Source organism: Bradysia coprophila, assembly GCF_014529535.1.
Source record: "Bradysia coprophila strain Holo2 chromosome X unlocalized genomic scaffold, BU_Bcop_v1 contig_12, whole genome shotgun sequence".
Taxonomy (NCBI): Eukaryota; Metazoa; Arthropoda; class Insecta; order Diptera; family Sciaridae; genus Bradysia; species Bradysia coprophila.
In genome coordinates this window covers 2597604-2616509 of record NW_023503293.1, presented here as the reverse complement: position 1 = coordinate 2616509, position 18906 = coordinate 2597604, and the positions used below count along the sequence as shown (strand labels likewise).

Here is an 18906-nt window from a genome sequence, read left to right as displayed (position 1 = left end):
TACATTGCTTCATACGTATAAACTTGATAAAGAAGTATCAGTGAGAACTCTTAGTTATGGCAATTGCTTTGCAATTGTAATACCAGTTCAGTTTTACAACAATGTCTTCGTATTTTTTTTTAAATAAAATTTTTCGTCGCTGCTGTTTTTTTCGCTCGGGAACCGAGAAAAAAAGAATTACAAATACACCCATGATAAAGAACCAAGGTACATAGAGTCAATTATTTTCATGGCATTTACCTAAACCAGTCTAAGTTTTCGCGCAGGCGCAAAAATTTCCCAGCAAAGTTCCAAATGACGTTGGAAAATTCAATGTCGCATATTTGTTTCCTCACATCGTTTCAAAATTTTCAACAGCAAAGACGTTTATTCCCTTGTCCCGATTGTGATTAGACTAATTTTTTTTTGAATTGTTTTTGTTTATTGGCTGTTTGACTAATATTTTTTAATTCAGAGAAGAAATAAATTTTGGTGTTCAATTTTAAAATGTTCAAAAGACGTTTGTTGTTGACTCGAATCGTTGGATGCTGCGAGCAATGATTTTGTGCGGTAAGTTTTTATTAAACCATTTCAATATTAATTTCTAAATGCGTAATACTATTTGGAAAACATGTAATTATATTTGCTGGAAGAAACAAAACAAAATTATTCCGTTCGCTAAAAGAGAGTTCGTCCAGAAATATGTGATAAAATGATTGACTAAAACTGAAGAGGAAACGATTTAAGAAAATTTTTATTATTATTATTGTTTATGAATTACATAATGTCAGAGTTTCTGATTTTTCCAAGGTCAAGATCATGGGCAACCATATTGCGATGACTTGTGTATAATATCATATAATATATCTATTCTATCTATATGGTGAACAAGCGCAATTTTATTGAAGTGTATAAACTCCATAACCAAATATATACATCTCGTGTTGTCTGTATAAATATAATATACTTATAGACCTATTACATATAGTCAATTGAGATGTTGGCATTCTATTCATATGTTTTTGTACATAATATACAATGTTTGAGCAAAATGTACAATAAGATCGATAATTATATTTTCCATGCAAACTTTGATATTCTACAGAGTTCAATTAACATTTTTTTCATTTAAATTACATTTTAGAAATGGTATAGATGCCATTAATTCTTAATACTCACAGAAAAGATTTTTCTTTTTTACAATTGGGCATCTTTGGCTGAATGTATTTGAAAAATACCGGCGACAGACTTTAGCCAAAAATCAACTAACGGCTGCAGGTAATATGTCGTAATTCGGCCTCTTACTGCGGCTGCAAACACACTTATACCTTAATTTAGGGTTAGAATTCCGGAAAACATATCTTACCGAACTTACCTTTTGGTAATTTTGTCAGTAAATTAGATAAATTCATCGGTAAATTTCGTAACAAATTCCGATACGCATTGCTTATGATCCCGACCTCGATAACATGTTTCGAAAGCGGAAAATATTGAAAATTTCAAACAAAAGTGAAATGTGTCAAAGCGAAGCGAGAGCTACAAATTGAAATTTTTATTTCATCGCTGACGTTTTTCACTTGTGTCCTAAAAAAACGACGATAGTCGGAAAAAATGGTGGTAAAAATGGGAATTTTGTCTCCATATCAGATCTTTTTATTGATAAAACGGATTCGAAATGACCAAAATTTACATTAAAATTTCATTTTACCGCTATCTTTAAGCCGGTTCTGTTCGGCACACATAGAAAAAATTTGTGAAAATACCCTTTTCCGGTCATAAATCTAGAATCACTTGGCTTGGCCGATCCTACCCATATTCGAGCATGTCGTTAACAGTCCTTTTTGACATCGGTTACGATTTACTCAAGTTATTGTGCTAACGTAGATACGCAGACCTTTTATTTGCTGATTTCACCGTGTAATTGAATTCTTCGCGTTCAGCATTTATTACCTTCTACACAACCCACTATCTATTTGAACAGAATATAAATACAGAAAAAAGTTATAAATGTAATGAAATTGGTATTTAAAATGTTAGACTTGCTTCCTGTTTTCAACCCATTGTTACCATCAACGTGTAAAATATTTTCATATTAAAATGAGTACACAGGTAAATTCGTTTGTTGCCTATTCAATGCGTTGTGTAGATTCTATACAAAACGAATAATTGGAAAAGTTGTTTATTCGAAATGACGATTTCGACCACAAAATAAATCATATTAGAGGAACAAGAGGCACAATAGTATTTTACATGAGTAGGGATAAAAAGATGAAAAGTAGAGTTTTTGTGTGCATTTTGTTGATCCGAGGCGTAGTCGAGGTCTATAAACGCACGAAAACGAGACTTTTCATTTGCATCCCGAGCTATGTAATAAATTTAACATGCTGAGGGCGTCGAAAGTAGTGCTTGAAAAATGAAAAGTACAGTTTTCGACGCATATATGTGAATTCTATTTTTTTTTGTGTGAAAAACTCTTCAGCAAGCACCTAGACATTCTATTACACAACTTTATCGATGAATAAAACTCAAATTTACCGTTGAGGAAATAAAATTTTGATTTTTTGATTCGAATGAGGCTCTTTGAAAGCGGGTATTGTCGTTTGATATTAAATTCTTTACTGTACATTGTTGAAAACGAAAATCAACTGGATCGCATATTTCGTATTTCTTCTTTACTTTAAATATTAAATTCCCAACGTATCGAGTATCGACGTATTGGCTCTTTTTCTCATTTTATTCTTCCGTCCTTGCACCTGTGGAAGACCCACATTTTTTTTTCAAATCGAATGTAATAAAGTATTCATTCCGTTGATTTACTTTTTTGAAGAAATCAATTTCTGTAACAAATTGAAAACGACCGTTTCATCTTTTTTACGTGGGTTTAATTCCAAAGGTTATGTTACTCGATACACGTTTCTACTTTTTTTAATGTATATCCAAAGATGCCAGTTTGAATTAGTTGTTCTATCACTAGATCTACGACGATCTCGTCACTAGTGGCGTACCAATGAAAATTTACGGAAAGCTGAGGTCTCCGGCACAATTCCGCAATGTCTTTATTGTGAGACTAAATGCCGAACGCTCTTCGTTCGAGAATTATTAGGACGTCCGCACTATAGGGGTGAGGGGGGGTTCGCCAAAGTGTGACCGCCATACATTTGTGTAGTGTAAAAGTGCGGACAAGGGGGAGGGGGGGGGGTCTAAAATTCCAGAAAAATCGCGGACGTCCTTTATGGACGGCCCCTTATTATGAAGGAAATACGACTTTAGGTTCTGTCAAGTTGCTAGGAGCTACGTCTTCTTGAAAGTCCCACCCACATATTGTATTTCACGAAAGAATTTAACATCACAACATGGGATACCACGTCATCATTCAAATCCAATATGTGTTTTCATTTCGAGTGAGAAAGGCATAATTTCTGTTCTGCTCAATTTACATTTAGAAGTATTTGAACCGTTTAATCATAGCTTCGGACACTTAAGGGGCGTGTGCTGCCGAAGAGTATACTAGCTCTGTTGCGGGTTATTATTCCATAACTGTCATTCAAATCAGAAATTGGAATAGAAAATCGTAGCGCTTCGGCTTGATCTATATCCAGCTCTATTGATCACTGATCGATAAAGATATATCAAACATTAAGAGCAAGGGCAGGATCACAAAACAACTAACCGAAATTCTCTACGTGCTGACATAAATTTGAAATTATTTACAGCCACATTAGCAAAGCTGCTTAACGAAATTGGTTGTTTATTATTAGGGTTGCTTGTGAAAATGAAAAAGAACTTACGGAAAGAAAAGCAATCTACGTCCGCTTAATAAAACTCTTCAGCTAATAAATCTGATAAAAAAGAGGAAAAAAAAACAACAAAATTGTATCTTAAATAACTGGCACGACTGTTGTTCAACATTTACAAAGAACGATTCATGCAATAAGTTATCAAGTACTCCTTCCGTTCACCCTTCAATTTTATCTCTTTACTTTATTTAAAGAAGGAAAAAGACTTAAACGAATCCTTGCTGTGTCGTCGGTGGCGTAGAAACTTGATATTGCGGTAATTTTCCAACATAATTACATGAAATTGAAGATTGGATTGTACTGGCTGTTCTCTGGGGTCTGGGAACACAGATAATTATATTTAATAAACGAAGTAATTTAACTTTCAGAAGTTGTCTGCAAGTTTTTTTCTTCTTCTTCTTCTTCTTCTCCTGATCGTGAGGTGGGTATAGCAGCATCTAACATCGTTAAATGTTTCTATATCCACTTATGTACAAATCAGCACAATGTATACTCTTGAATCTCAACAACAAAATTCAAATAATTTATGTATTCGCACCAACATGTCTAACAAAATCCGCTTATACCTCCTACTATTCAAATTAAAATTCAATTAAATTCTCATCATCAAACCGATTCCAATGTATTACAGCAGGTCCTATCTAATTTTTGACTGATTGTGTGCTTTTTTTTGTACAAAAAATATTTTCAGCCAACGTAGTAAATACTCATGCAGTATCATCATAAAAAATACATAGTCCTCAGCAAACAACTACGGGTTCTATAGACTTTTGTGCGAGCCGAGTGGAAATTTGAAATTACCTTTAATGTATATATAGATGGATTGTACATAGAAATGTTCTTTATTTAACAATCGACAACAAAATAGACAGTTCACGGCGCGTATCCAGTGGAATTTATTCTCAAAATCTAATAAATTCTTGTTGAGTTCGGATTTATAATTCCAATAATTGAATTTTAACACCCAAAGATTTTTGCCAGACCAGCACGTAAAGCAAGTTAAATACCAAAAGCTTATTCGTAATATCAGACCAATAATAAGATTTTCTTACAAAATTTTCTCACAAAATTTTCTCACCGGGTCTTTTGTCATCGGCACTTGTACCCTTCCGGTCGAGATGTTAAACAATTTTTAATTTATATTATGTAACACTAACTATATTTGTATTGTTCTGTTTTTTTTTTTTGCTCTCTCTTCGCTTGTATTCTCCGGAACCTACACTGTGTATTATATATATAATATAAGTATTCATTCGTCATACACAAAATGAAATTACGTTTACCTCAATATCTCAATCTATAACACAACACACATATTTTTCGCAAAGGAAAAAAAAACAGTACAAATGAACTTTTGCTTTCAAGGTTAGCAAAATACGAACGAAAAAAAAAAAGTTCAAGTCGACTCATCGAAATAAGAGGTCCGACATATGGTTCAGTGTCTGACTCTTTTTGGTTCCATATGTGTAAGATAAGGTGTATAAAAGTTGCTTAGAGTGTGTGGCACTCTTATTCATCTGTCAATACATTATACATTGAATGTGTGTATATGAGTGGATCTACCTTTATTTATATATAGATACACACATAATTAACGAGTTCGCAATGGAAAAAAAATAATTCGCGCGTATCCGCATTTTGTTTATGTTTTTTTTTTTCTCTTCAATTTTAATTGTAATTAGCCACTTTACTCGAATAAAAATAGAGATAATTCGATGAGTTGCTGTGGCGAATTTTCTGAAGAACTCAACAATTTGGGTGTTAGATACGTTTTGCCTTACACGGATGCAAAATGTAGAATTTAAAAGATAGAAAGAAACCGAACGATTCGTCGAATAAATACCTTTTAAACTTTGATGTGATTTTTTCGACTCTGGCAACTCTGACTGTTTTGCCCACGTAAAAAATCCCACTTTAGTATCCAAGCTGTTATGGCTTTTCTTCTTCTTTCTCTGATACCTCGCTAACAGCTTAGATCCGAAAGTGTCTTAAATCCATCGTCCGAAACAGGTACTTACTTATGTAATTTTTCATAAAAAGAATATGAAAATCCGAGAATAAATCCAAAATTACCCCCCCCATTCTCGGCCCCGAAGCATGAAATGAGATTTTACGTGACTTTTCATCTCAATTTTTCCTCTTTTTTAGATACTTTTGTGAGACTCACATTACGTAGATTTTTGTGACTTATGATGAAAATCACAGCTCTGCTTCTACCATGAACAGAAGAAATATTCAGAGGCTTATGCAATCAATGCGAACAACCAATGTGAGCGTATTCCAGCATGTCTTGTTTTCTCGTAAAGATAGGAGTCATGATTTCTTAGTGTGAATAAAAACACACTCATACGTATGGTCGTGCTAGAAGCAGTGCTATGTGAAAATTCATGAACTTCAAATGTGACTAAAATTTGATTAATTTTAAAAGTTTGTGGACAACGGCAGTCACAGAGAACGGACGTGTTTATGCGTTGCTCTCTAAAAGTGTTTCTTTTGTGTGGCTGTGTGTGAATTCATTTTCGATTTTGTCTAATTTCTGTGCCAACTTTTACGGCTTTGGTGTTTTTATTTTGCTGTAATGTTTAAATGGTGAAATTATTTTAAAGGTTTTATTAACGAAGTCAAAGTGTTGTTCTCGTAGGTCATTTTCTCTTTGATCAATAAAGTCGTTCTCGCCTCATTGTGCGATATCAACAATTGTGTTATTTCCTTTGTTATTTAACATGTGCTTCGTGGCGTCGGTTTACGGATTAACAATCGACTCTACCAGAAGCTAATGCTAAATTACGTGCTCGATTAATGTACGAAAATGACACATTGCCGTATGGCATCTGGCAGTCAATTTTAGTGCAGGTAAGGTACAAACGCTTCGGGTTCTCATTTGACACCCCAAAACCACATAGCAAATTTTTACAAATTTGCTGTGGTACAATCCCAAGATACAGAAACTATCTTGTACTCCAAAATGACCGCGAGGTTTAACAGATCTATTGATTGATACGTTGTATGGATGTCAAGGGATATGACGAAATACGAATCATTCAGACGCTACAACCTGCAACGCCAGAACGAGTTCAGTCACATGGTGGCATGGCGATTTATACGAAGAGGCAACTCATGGCCTATGGTGATTAGACACTTGCTATTACCTAAAACTAATAGCCGTAACCGTAACAAAGTCGGAAATATCAAAAAACCCAACATTCGCTTTCTCCATAAAAGAAACCATATCGACATAATGTCAATAGTAGAAAGAGCTACAACATGACAATGTTGATAGCGCCATCTTTGGGAAAATGTACAGGTCAATTAGTGATGGTTGTGGTATTCGCATACCACCCACGGCTTGGAGAATTCACAACGTATGGGACGTTAACACACGGTCGATTTGTGAACAATCTAAGTCGGGAGAGATATGATGTAAAATCACAGTCCATATGATCAAGAGACTTGTACAATAGCACAACAGGCCCATCTGAGGCTTAGGTGCTGGGCTTACACCCTCCCATCTAATCTAATCTAATCTAATCTAATCTAAAGTTTGTGCTACTCGACTGTACAATATTTAAACTATTTTTGATTAAAAAGAAGGTGAACTCGCGTCGAGTGTGTTCTTATTTGACGCAGGTACACCACGCCGATAAAACGACACTCTATCGTTTCAAATTGTAACTCAGTTTAATTCAATTAAATTTTTCAGCTAAGCGGATTTTGGTTAACAAGTTATAGCCTTAGATAATGCTATTTTCATCGTACTTTTGTGTGTGATGCAACACAGACAAGAGAGCGAGTGAGAGAATTTGTCAATTTAACGATAATATTGAAAGGAGCCGTCCGAGTTACGTCAATCTAATCAATCCACTTCAGCGTTTTTATTATTAGGTTCTTTGTCAAAAGAATAAAGCCTCGGGCAACAGCTTTTCTGAGGGATCTCCACAATTTAGAGTTTTATACTACTTTTTAATCTGGAAATTTTGTGTGGAAATTTACTTACTGAAATCCACAATTCTGCATTCCATTTACAGTAAATTTTAAATTTTTGAAATACTACGAAATATCAATGTTACACAACTTTTCAAAACTCAATCTAACAATTTTACAAAGTAATGTCGCATTAATCGCATTGAATATCTAAATATACCTAAACTAATGATAATATCTGGAAAGTGTGCAAAGAAAAATTTAATTTCAAATGTATCATATGTGTTATCCTGTAGTGGTAACCCATCCTGCTGCTGGCCTTAACCTAAACTTATGCAAAGTTTTAGCTCAAGTCTATGAATAATTTTCTTATAATATGATGCTGTCACGACCAAGTTTCTTTTTTATTAGTTGAATCCGAAGGGAAAACCAACGGGTTATACAACATCGTTTCGGTGGACAAAATATTTCGGATACCAAAAATGTTGCGCAATTAAAACAATAAATAAAAAATGTAGTGAAACAATATGACCGAATCAATAACTTCGACCAAATTACATTATCGTATTAAATGTGACAATGGTTATAAATACGTGGACTAAACCGTACGAATAGTCCTTAGCGATTAGAAACGGAATCACAAATTGGAATTTTATACAATTCATTTATTTCGGTGGGCTATGTGTGTGTGTGTGTGTGTGTGTTTTTTTTAAGGATACCATATGACACATTGGAATATAAATATAACGACAAGTTTTGTACGCTTTATCCCTTTCTCATATTTATTTAACCCTGACCTTGCCCCGCATTCAAGAGTCTGCGTCAGCCCGGACGAATCGATTTCGGTTTATGTGCCAACATTTCATCCTATAGTCTTTTTATCTATGTACTGTGCGCTGAATGTACGTATATGCTTGTACATACTTGTTTTATGTGGAACCCATGCTACACCCCCCTCTTGCTGGCACACACCTTCATAAATTCTATGTGAGTATTTCGGTGGTGCTATGTTTAATGCAGAGTGAATGGAAAATATCCAACCTCATTCCTAGGCTTGGTATGTTTAAATATCATAGGAGCAAGAGAACTCACCCTGAACTCGGCATTTGAATTGAACATATTAAAATGTACAGAATAGAGAGATGTTGTATGAATGAGACCGTTATGAAAATATAGAATTTCCAAACTAAATAAATGACTTTGAAGCGCATATTACAGTGAAAAGAGCTTTTGACGCCCACTTTAATATTTTTATGCAGTCGCTCTAAAATAGAAGTTGGGTTTTTTTTATTTCTATATTCCGTTGCATTATACACAGCTAGCTGGAAAGCATTTCAAAATTCAATTTAATTGACTCATATAGAGCATGTGTATTGCTGTAGGAGGACGAAAAAAATTTGTTTTGTTTGATTGTTTGCTTTCAAAGGACGTAAAATCAAGGATAGGGATTGAAATTTTGTGAAAAGCGTAGGAAGATATGTATACACAGTGAACAAAGCTTGTGCGTATGTTTTTGGATTATTTATCTGCATACATGGGTTAACAGCTTTCCGTTTTTCAATCCAAAAAAAATGCATTCAAAATGAATATAACGAATAATTGCATACCCATCCCATTCTACACATTACACTTTACAGTTGAAATGAATGTTCTGTTTCCGTTTTGCGTAATGTATGATTCAACGATCGCAATGCAACTACACCACAATTCTGTTAAATGTAAAAGCGTTGTAGCTGAAAAATTTCATTGAGCAGTCATAACCAAATGTTGATCTTCCCATGCAACAGCGTTCAGCAAAAATAGTGTAATTAATAATGAGCTACGTTTTTAAATATTAGACAGAATGGCTAGATAAATGAATTCAATGACTTTAATACTTTGCTCCACAACGTTTGTTTCAGAAAATTTTTAGTCGGCACATTAATCAACAAGCCTTTAAATGAACAAGCAAAAAAAAAAGAATGTTTCTAAAACTGAAACAGAGCGATCGACCCAAGCATATTTTTTTTTTTAGACAAAAATCTATTTACATAGCATACGGCTAATATTAATGTACGAATAATAATCATGCTATTCAATCAATTTGAAAAATGAAAAATGAATGAATGCAACCACGCCTGTGTGTTATAGGAACTATACATACATTTCGTATGGAGCCCCAGCAGAGAGAATCTGATGACGCAATTCTTTGTTTAAACACCTCTATTTTGTGTTACACATACATTTTGTTTTTATATAATACACACGTCTTGTGATGTTGGAAAAATGAACATTCTAGATTGTACGAAGACGGAATATAATAAAAAAACACCCTCCCATTCATCACTAAAACTCGAAATTCAGCGATTCATTAATCGAACGCTTATAGTTTTCATTGTATATATCCGTCGCGTGTTGGGAAAATGACAATTAAAATTAATTTGAAATATCTTCCAACCAGATGATGTAAGAGAATTTTTAGTTAAAAGTAAAAAAAAAAAAAAAACAAATCGAGGAATGGGAAGAGAAGGGAAAATGGATGTGTTTAAACGCTACAAATGGTTCGTTTTAAATATATATTAAATTTGTATACATACATGCCTTTTGGAAAGACTTTCCTACACTAGTAACAGGCCGAGTGTACGTACGGGGAAAACCTAACTCGAAGAGAAACAAAATTTCTATAATTCGGTACCATTTCAGAGCGTTTTATATACAAATTACATTTCGGTATATAAGAAAATTCAAGTTCACTGTCAAGGTCGCTGTCAATTCACCATTGCGCAGTCTCTGCATTGCAACAACTTTTTTATTCGTTTAGAAGTTCAAGTTTACATTGGACGGAAAAAGGCAAAAGAGATGTGCTAAACAAATATATTATGTGAATAATATAGACACAACCAGTGAATGTTATATCTCTCGGGTGTAAAAGAGTGAAAATTTTTCGTTTCGCCATAGCTTCGGAATGTTGTTTTGATTTTTATTTATTCGCTGGATAAAAATTCGATCGAATGTATTTTTCTTGTAAACAACTGCATTGGAAACTCAAGTGAAAATTGTTCGATTTTTTTATTTTCTTCTTCTCGTTTTTCAATATAAATTCACACAAAAATAGAGCAGCACATTGATTCTTCATCGCAATTAAATTCCATGGATGTGTGTATACATTTCAACATTTTCAATAATAACGTTTTCTAGCACATCTATCTAACTCTATCGCGCAAAAAAAAACACACACAGTATGTGCAAGTGTATATATACAACTTATTAGAGATTACATTATATCCATATATAACATAACGTACCTACATCACATAAAATATTATTTTTTTTATAAAGCTTTTTCAAGTAAAAACACAACGCAAATTGGAAATAAGCAAAGAGAGGTCGGCCATTACAGTTGAAGTTCTTGGTCGTCAGTGACAGTCATAAAGTATCCGCCGAATCATTGCACAACTGTAAAAATGTTCTCTTCCTATAATAGTAGGAAAAATTTTTTTGTTGAACATTGCGTAACAATAGTTTTCCAAACAACGTTGTTTATTACTTCACCAACAATAATTCAGAAAATTGCGTCGTGGCAGAAAAATTATTTTGTATGTGAAAAGAGGAATTTTTTTTTTCTTTTTGTTATTAAAAAAGTGAGATTAGAAAATTCTGGAAAATGCCTAATATATGAAAATTGTGTTGATGAACAGAAACAATTTTTTTTCTCGGTTATAACATTCTACGGTAAGTAAATGGTTTAAGAAAATTTGTTTTACTTTATACATATTGAAAATCGTCGATTAATTATTTTGAGAAGAGAAAAATCTGTGTGCCGGAAGTAAGAGTTTTTTTTTTCCTTTCGATTTTGTGGGAAAATACATCGATTTTGTGTTGCTGGTTTCATGAAACTACGTCGTCATTAATTTTCATCTATACTCCGATGATGCAGGAAATTGCGCAACTCAAAGTAAAAACTATTTCATTTGAAAAACAAAAACGACAATTAATTCTCGCGAATGATAAAAACGGTTAAAGTGTTTTCTCATGAGTCAGTTTTACAGGATTTACAACCTGAAAATGTATTATCGATCACTATTATGCTGACAATGTGAAAATCGATATAATTCTTTATCGGAATTGTTCAAAAATGGAAATTGAATTGGAAAATTCTGAATTATTTAATTGATAAAAGTAACTCGTAGGTGTAACGCTTAATTGCATATCGAGTGGAATATAACAAAAAACAAAAAAAAATAATCAATAACAAGTTGTTTATATAGAATGGCTCGTACATATATATATATTTATGTGTGGTTTGGTGTGCATGCTTATCGTTATAATATGGAAATATTTTTTTTTCTGATTATTTTAAGAGTGCCAATTAAACGGCATGTTTACAGTAAAGCGTATACATTAGATATCATCCCAAAAACGAATGTCAATGAAAAGTTTTCACTTTTATTTTGGGATCGTTCACAAAACTTGCTTTCACTGTTTGCTGATTTCTTAACCCCTGCTATTCCTTCATCTGCACTTTTCGACTTTTCCTAGACGTTATAGAACGCATATCACTCTTTTTCATGAAGCCTTTCTCATCTGCAAATAGGACGACATTTATGAACGCTAAAAATTCCAATTGAATGGCAAAGTTTATGCCTCTACCAGTCTACCTTTGTGAATTTGTATCAGGTAAATATATCATACTGAAACAGAATCTGATTTGTTGATGCTAGACGCTACGCAGTAAATTCAGTAGTCATTTGTTATATGACGCAGACGCCCCAAAGACGTCGTAAGTCACTGTTTAGATTCAGGGCGGTGTTTATAAGTTCTTTCTCGAAACTTTTCCCAATATAACTCGCCCTGACCGTGGTGGTACATTTTCCGAACTCGCTAGTAAAATAGATTTTATCTGCAAGGGAGGGAGGTGAACACGTATTCCCGCTAACGTAGTGGACTGTAAAGGAAAAGAATACTTTTCCGTTCGCACAGATCAACAATCTGCGTCCCTCAATGGTACTTACCTATGAAAGAATATATAAAGTAGCAGGATGGAGAATATCAAAATAGCCCTGAATCTATGCAAATGTTGTGTATGCCTAAGATATCCTGATATTGAATCACGCAGTTATAATTTTCAGTTTTTCACACTTTATTTTGGGGCGTTGCTCAACTATGTTTCTCTTTCGAAAAGTGTTTTCTATCACAATCATTACTCTCGATACATCACCAGTGCGTTACATTTCACAATTATTTTGTATAATTTCCAATTAAACATCTCGTTGCAATAATACAGCCCGACGAGAATAACAAAAAAAAAATTAAATTCCAGCCATATGAAGAACCTTGAAATATATGTAGTTTTCGAATTCAATTTGCAATTTTCTATTGTAACTGTGTGGTTCGATTATCGCATTTTAAAAATAACTTTTTCCTATATTAATAAGCTGATAAATACTTAATAATTCGATTGAAAATTAATTTTTGTTTTAATGAAGTTGATGGAAATAGATTTTGTGCAGAAAATATATTTAAACAGCAATGTTTAAAGAGGCGGAAAGAGAGTTTCGGTGGAAACTAATAATGTTGTCATACGAAATAGAACCAAAATAGATTATTTGATGAACAAGACTGAGAATGGCTTCGAAATGTTTATGCATGAATTTAGCTAAAACATTTTACCGTTTCAAATTGTGGCCAACACACAATTTCCATAAATAGTTTATCCGAAACGAAGCCGAGGATAGTTGGCATACGAGTTGTTTGATGAATTTTACCTGACTGAGTCGGAACCTTTTCTTGTTCAAGTACTTTTTCGGCACTTTCAGCCAGTCGGACTCGGGTATATACATGCTGTCACAGAATCAGATGAATGCCAAGGAAATACGGGTAAATGAACGAATTGCTGTAAATTTTATTAAAATCTGAGTAAAAATGGTAAAATGACAAATGATAACAGAATCAGTAATACTGATGAATATTAGTAAAGTTATGTGTACCCCTCGCAGCAAATTCATTTGTAAAATTAAGGAAACAATATCGTGTGTGTTTGATCACTGCTTCGCTTGATAGACGTAACTTTTTCGTTGTTAGTTGTGTATACCCAACAACCGAGTCTTGAAAACTTGAAAACAAAAATTTTATTTCATCGCAAGGCAAGAAAAGTGAAAACATGTTAACTGATTAACTAGTTGATTTTAGCCAAAAGTTTTTGTACTCGTCAAAATACATGGACGTGCTATTCATAGATGACACACAGCATAGCTCAATCATTTACTGTGTAAAAGCTTCTCACATAAAACCAATTTCGTGAAGACAGACAATTTTTTCCACTCTTTCTTCCCTCTTTTTCGTCCCAGTTGTGTCAACATTTGTTCGGAATGTGATTTTTTAGCCAAGACTGAATATAAAATACTATATTTTACTCTGAGCAAAAAGGTGTAATTTTTGACCACGGTGTTGAATATGTGCTACATCATCGGAGGTATTCACCACTTGGGTCAAAAACACACCATTTTGGTCCAAGTGACATAATATCTTTTTTTTTACCTAATTAAAGTATCTGCCAGTTCTGCCTACAATTCTTAGTTAAAGTTATAACTGACAGCATCTATTGTATGAATTTTGCTTATATTAGCAATACAAAAAAAAAACAACAACCAACCTATTGAATCTCGAAAAAAGCGCCATGTAATCGTGTGCTTCAGTTGTACACGTATACACATCCTATGTAATTCATTGAGATTGTATTCACTCTTTTTCATCTAATGAAATAGATTTATGTGTTTACCTTGAACTTGATAGAGCCATTTTATAGGTTGACGTTAACTATTTTTGTGCTTAATACTATTTATTGAAATTATATTTTTATTTTGTTGTTGTTGCTGTTCTGCTGTGCTGAACTGACTCTGTGTGACTTTAGAATTTTCTATACATGTATTATAATCGTATGTACGTCTCTATAGTGGAAATAGATACTTATTATTAGGTGATGATGACTGCGATAGTATTATTATAATTTTTTTGAAATAATGTTCCAACGATCTCGTGTAAAAAAAAAACCTGCAAACTTTAAGTTGTTGAGAAATAGAATGTAATTTGTATTTTGTTGATTAATGCTATATACCGTGTCTTTAGCACAGCAAAATTATATTTTGCTTAGCTATACACGTGTATATTTATGATGTTAAGATGTTGAGAGCAAAAAAAATCATCATCCTAATGTTTTGTTGTTCAAGTAATTTTTTTTTTCTCCACAAAGTTTTGTTTCAATTTTTTTTTACATGCTCGCTTGAACACACTGCCTAAAAAAACTAAAAATTTTAGTTTCATTTCTAAATTTAGAGTTGTCATGTTTGCTGTTTGGTTGACTTGTTAAGTGACGCGTGTTTTTCTTACATAACGAACTGCTGTTCTTAACGATAGGTAGTAAATTGGATTTAATTGAAGATTAGTGCGAATACATACGGAAGTGAGATTCACTAAATGGAGAATGTAAGTACTAATTTGTGATCAGATCGGCACAACTTCTTATCATCCGAACGTTTTAAATCGGAAAGTGTTAATACGTGACCATAATGGACCTTAAGTTGTATGTAGCTTGTGCTTTACATTATATATTTTCAAAAGACTTGTCTTTCAATGCAATATACACAAATTTTTGTATTGTCCGAAATTAAGACGAGTCTTTAATCTGATAAAATTCGGACAAATGTAAAAAAGAAAATTCACGAATTTCAATCAAACTCAGTCAGAAATTCCCGCGATTATATTCACTTTTACAAAATGTGAATATTGCTAGAAGACTTACTAAAGATTGCCTCAGCACGGCAATGTACCTACCACTGTTTCTTCGCAATATAACAAAAGAACTTTTAGAAATTTTTCACTTAAAAGAGCTTTTTTTTCTGCAGACCTAATTGTTTTCCAACGAAAAGTATTGTAAAGTCAGACATTTGAGGCGATTCTCTCGCACTTTGGACATGGGAGAAGCCTGTTAACAGAAAACTTGAACGTTCGATGTGCCTTTACACAAGCAACAGTCTATTGTTAACGTTGATGTAATTTGGCTTGGTAAGTGGCACTGAAGAATCCATACAACCTTAATTTGCGTTTCACAAATTTTAGTTAAAGTTGAATTTCTATAAAAACTTTCTTTTAATTGGATTTAGGAGAAATCAATAACAGAATAGAATAGAACTGGCTAATGCGTCTGCAGTTTTAAGTAAAATGTAGTTAGTTGTCTCATGACACTAGTTCAAGTTCCGCAATACAAACACTGCGAACGACAACATTGAAAACTATTGAAAAAGGCCAAGAACGATTGATCCCTAGATCAAGTACCGAATCCCGAGTAAAAATAAAAGTCTCAAAGGTTCGAAAGGAGGAGTCTCACGGTCTCAAATCCTTTGTATTGTGAGACGTGAGACGTCTCTTTTCGAACCTTTGAGACTTTTATTTTTACACGGGATTCGAGGATTCACTGGCTGAATCAAATTAGTGGAATCAATGATAACGTGCACAACGTGTAAAGGCTGGTAAATGTAATGGCGAGTTCCATATATTTTATACAGCAAAGTTTTTTTCTCGGGTGGGTTGTCATACTCGACTTACAGCCGAAAGAAATAATTTTTAGATGAAACATTTTTGTTTGCCGAATCTCTCGTGAAGATTCATTAATGGAGAAAAATGATTGAGCCCGAACGTATAATTAGAACTGCTATTTTTTGACTATTTTCCAACACATTCCGTTTACATCATCGATATACTTGATGGCTTTTACGATAATTAAAAACGAAAAAGTCGGCTTCACTAATTACCGATCGTTTTTTTTTTTTGTATATTTCTTCAGTATGGATGTGTGTGCAATTTCATAATTATTATAATTCATAATTCACTGAAATTATAAATGGAATATCATGATATAATTCTATATAAAATGTATCGGTATACGCTGTAACGGATACAGCTTCTCGCACAAAACAATAGAATCATCATCATTTTAATCAAGATAATTTGATTATTTTTTTTTTTGCATATGAAATGAAGTAAATAAAATTCGTACTAAGTGAGTGGTATGAGTAGAATATTCCATGTTACATAATAATTATACTCTCTGTTTTTCCATCGAATTATAAAAAAGTATTATAGACAAAACGAGTTATTTTTTTTGTGCTTAACAACGAGCTAGAACCTCCCGCTTGAATCTTATAACCAGTTTTTTTTTTTCGAATACATATTTGAACGTGAACGATATCGCAGTGTGTAACTACAAATAAAAAAATAAAATAAAAAATAAAATCAATGCAAAAAATGTAATGTCTTTCCATCCTTCGTATTGAATTACCATTGTCAAACCATTCACTGGAATCGGTTACATAATCAATGTACCTAGACATTTAAAATTGATAATATTTTCTCTTCCATTTTAAATCAGTTTTCGGGGCAGATATCTGTTGAGTACACGTGAACGTTAAATGGATATTTATACACACTAGAAATATCGAAAAAATTTGTTTTTGACACTGATGTGATGAGGGGGAGGGGGGAAGAGATAGAATGAACCCAGAAACTACATCTTCTTACGACACGATGTTATTGTCTTCTATGAAATAAATAATAAAAAGAAACATTCCAATGTTGTCTACAATATTTCATGTAGACGATACAAATGCTCGGGGAATATTATTTTGCAAATTCTTGGTAAATTACATAACACACACCGTTGTTGTTTATTATATAAATAAAAAAAACGAAGAAGAAGAAAATATCCATTCAGGGACACATTCTCGAGATATAAATAAGACTTCGCCACACATTCAGTCCGTAATAAATCGAACCTACCGATCGAAGATTTTTTTTTATTTATTTAAAATTCAATTTACCGAGTGAAACAAGATTTCTAAACTTCTTTCTACTTACTAAATATTGTCGAAATTTGCTTATCTTGGAGAATTATAAGACCAGGGTATGGCATATTAACGTCGTAGTGGGTGTTGTCAAGCCAGAGCGAGAGAATGATTACGGTTATTCACTGCCATTCGAAATTAATTAAATCAAACACCCATATAGAACCCACCCAAACATCATATAAATTAGGGATCCTAATGACAACGCATTAAGAAATGACTGAAATGAACCCGTTTCTTTTTTTTTTTAACTCCGATTCATATAACAGTGGACACCAAAATTGAAATTTGATTGTCATTTTGTGAATCGAATAGCAAAAAAAAAATTCGATTAGCAGAACTAAAAACAAAACAAAACAAAAAATTTGATTCAACAAATGTAAATGTTTGCTCTTTTATATATTTTTCAGACGTGGTGTGAACTCATAAAAGAAAATCATTGGATGACGTTCATTTATGTTACAACATTGGAATATAAAAGAAAGGAAGGAAAAAAAACATTCTTATGTGTCACAACATAATTCCTCTACACCATATTGAATGGAGAAGCCTGCGCACTATGGAAAAACTTGAACTTGAAACGTAATCGGTGAGTCAATCGATACTATCCATTATGCATATATATAAAAAAAAAGTTATATCCATATGCCATACTATTTTTTATATATACTCTGCTTGCGCTATGAAGTAAGTTTCCATATTATTTTTTTGTTTTTTAATTCTTTGCTGGTATTCATAATATTAAAGAAAACAAATGCAAAGTAAATAAGTGAGTCAGTTGTTAGTTGATTTTATAAAACAGTTCGAGTAATGGTCTCGAGGTGTTTTTGTTATACGTGTAGAAAATGGTTTCTAATTAAAACGAAAAAGAAAGAAAAACAAAGCTAACGCCGACCCGTACGAAACACCTATTTGTATCAAAAGCCTTTAAAGTGAAACTCTTTATTTCTCTTACATCATACTCTTCTCTACTGAAAAGCTATTCGCCCTTTAAAATCACTTACATTATCCACTCTTTGCCTTGTTATCATATAGAAATAAATTGCCGGAGACAATATCGACAGCCCCGTACGAAGTCAAATTTCATAAATTCCTATTTAAAGAGTTATATACCGCTATATTTACCTATATTTTACTATAAATAAATATTTCACAGATGAATATGCTATTATATAGCTCTATATGCCTGTATATAGCTCAATATAGCTGTATATAGTTATACATAGATGTCCATATATGGAATGCCTGAGTAACCTCACAAACATAACCAATTACTTCTATGTTAATAGAAAGTCTCTAAGTACAATTTTTCCTACTTTATATCACTTTTACTA

At 33.0% G+C, this 18906-nt stretch overlaps 1 long non-coding RNA gene across 1 annotated transcript; it reads left to right on the top strand.

Moving 5' to 3' along the window:
• The first annotated feature begins 97 nt into the window (after positions 1-97).
• LOC119067167 lies at positions 98-18451 on the top strand. The gene is made up of 2 exons (XR_005085880.1): positions 98-549; positions 17983-18451. It is a non-coding gene; the product is annotated as an uncharacterized LOC119067167 (long non-coding RNA).
• Positions 18452-18906: the final 455 nt, after the last annotated feature.